This window comes from Hevea brasiliensis, chromosome 11 (genome assembly GCF_030052815.1).
Source record: "Hevea brasiliensis isolate MT/VB/25A 57/8 chromosome 11, ASM3005281v1, whole genome shotgun sequence".
NCBI lineage: Eukaryota > Viridiplantae > Streptophyta > Magnoliopsida > Malpighiales > Euphorbiaceae > Hevea > Hevea brasiliensis.
In genome coordinates, this window is record NC_079503.1 from 11,822,532 (window position 1) to 11,825,526 (window position 2,995).

Here is a 2,995-nt window from a genome sequence, read left to right on the forward strand (position 1 = left end):
TTTAGTAGAGAGAGTTCAGTAGTTTTGATTGGGTTTTCATCGTTCAAGTGTACTGTGGGTGTTTTTCTAACCCTCACTCTCTTAAAAAAAATTCTCCCTGCTTGCAAAAAAAAAATAGTGATAAAAAATATTTTATTTTTAAGCTCTTTTATCAAGTTAAGTGATATAATCTTGTAGGCCTAGTCAAATGTTATGTTCTAATTTGAAACTAGCTCTTGAAGTTAGAGAAGGAATGGAACCGGATTGATTCCAATCAATTCTGATTCAAGGCAGTCCAATTTAATTAAAGTCTCGGTTTTACAATTGGTTCAGTCTCTATTCAATTCGAACAACATCAATTAATTTTTTTTTAATAAAAATAATTTTGCTTTCTAAAGAAAATTGCAATAACAATACTTTAATAAATTTTATTAATTCTTAAATATTGTACATTATTAACTTATATTGAATGTAAATAAGAAAATCCATTACAATACATAAAAAATTAATGCATATCATCTTTTAATGCATAAATTGGAAAAAAAAAATATAAAGAAGTGAATATATATATATATATATATATATATAAAATTCATTATAACACATAAAGAAATATCTCATTTTTTAACTTGTATATTGGTAAAAATAAATCTAATTTTTTTAATAAGAGGAAAATTTTTTTGGGAAAATGAAAATTGATTTGAATTTAATTACGTGATAATTAATTTGCTTATACTCTCGTGGTTTGGAGAATTAGATTACTTACAGTTCTCTTGCCTCGAGAGTGAAGTGGTCATTGGTCCTTCAGATTTTATTTTCTTATTGACGATTTTCTAATTTTGTCTAATCATCCATACAGGTCTGCAGGACAGAAAATTATTTCATGTCAGAACCAGCGGTTCGAGTCTACAGGAGGGATTGTAACAAAACCGAATCAGCTCCAGGCAGTTCCAATTTATGGGGGTCAGTCTCATTCAAGGATTAATTATTTAAATAATATAATTTTAAAAACTACTTATCGTTTATTAAAATAATAAATTTATGTATATCAAAAATATCATTTAAATTAATAATTTCAAGAATAATATCATTGTAATATTGCAAAAGATATATTTTAAAGATATTGAAAATTTATTTTCTCTACTCACTCATGTCTAATATAAATGCTGTCCATTCCCATTACTCACTTGCTGGCTATAAAAGTTAATTGTAAATACATAAAAATTATGATATAAAAATTTTTAATCATTGATACATAAAATTATAAATATAAAATTTTAATTAAAATGTATGTATTATGTTTATTAAATTATTGTATATAAATTTACATTTTGTGAAAATTTCTCATTAATTTAAAACGGAGTAAAAATTATCATATTTTACAAAATAAAAATTAAAATATTATAAATAAGTTTAAAGCACAACTAAAAAAATAATTACACATAATAAAAATGTAAATAAGAAGGGTGTTGCAATACTCCTAATTTTTACTTTTCAAATTTAAAAAAAAATTTGATATAATATATCAATAAAATTATCACAAAAAGTTAAAGTATATATCAATTGTAATTTATTTTTAATTAATTATGCAATATACTAATTTATTTTTAATTAATTATCACATTTTACACACATACCATTAAATTTAGCACTTAATTTAACATAAACATTAATAAAATTATAAAAAATAAAATATTACACAATATATCATAAAAATAATCACAATAACAATTTATATTAAAGTTTAAAATTTTACCTTAATTGTAATAAAGCTTCTTGGTGTGAAAAATCAACTACGGTAAAACAAATTTCTATATATAAAATAAAAATAAGCTGAATTAAGAAAAAAAAATTGAGCTGAATTAAGAAAAAAAAATTGAGCAGAAAAAAAGAGAAAACCTACATTCAAGAGAAGCAAAACTCTAAGTTTGATAGAGAGAGTTGCTCTTTTTAAAACTAGCTATGACTTTTCAAACTATTTTACAACCATGCGTGTTATAAGAAAGAAATAAATTCCCTACCAATTTTTTCATTTCAACCATTTTGGGTAGTTATGATGCTACTTCTAAAACTGCCAATTCAAGTGATGGTTTCTATGTCTGTCCTATTTCAGTGTTTTTCAGTGAAATGATGTAACTTTTTGCTAATGAAACCACTAATTCAAGCAGTGATTTCTATATTCTAAGGCTGCCATAATTAGACATAACGTTTTACTTCGAAAATCATTAATTCAAGTAACGGTCTTTATATCTCAAAACTGTATGCTTTTCAATGATGTGATGTGACATAAGGGCGGTATTTTACTTCTGAAATCACCAATTCAGATGGCAATTTCTTGTTAACTTTGTACACCTTGAAAACCTATTTTCAATAGGAGTTTTTTTAAGCAAACACTAGAATTGTAAATAGTTTGGATTTCACACTATAATGGTAAATTGTTTTTAAAAACACATTATTTAAATAATTAATCTCTCATTCAAGGATTGTAACACCCTCCCGGTAATCACTCCGTACATCCTATTGTTTCGGTGACCAGTGTCGGTCCGGACAGCTAGAATGTCCGGAAAAATATTTAAACAAAAGTCAGGAACCATAATTAACTCAAATATTAATAAGAAAAATTTAGTAAAAATTTTAGAAATAAAATACAACCGAGTTAAATGAGCCGGTGCCCTAGCGATGGGTAACCGGAGGGAAGTTGCGGTTCTCGCAACGAGGAGCCTAGTAGACCACAGACTGGGTGAGTCCATCTGACAGTTCTGCTCAGTGTCCGTGTCACCTCACTACCTGCAGTGCATCGGTAGGGCACTAGGTGTCATTTTGTCATTTTGATATTTTGTAGCAGATTTGCATTTTTTCATATGTATTTGAACTCATGTAATATATTTTGATGTTTATGTAAATAATGAAAGTTATGACTATGAATGCAAGATTTGAGCATGTATTTATTGCTTGTATATGAGAAATGAAAAGGTTGTTGAAACCTGAAACTGAAAAATTGTTCAAATCTTGATAT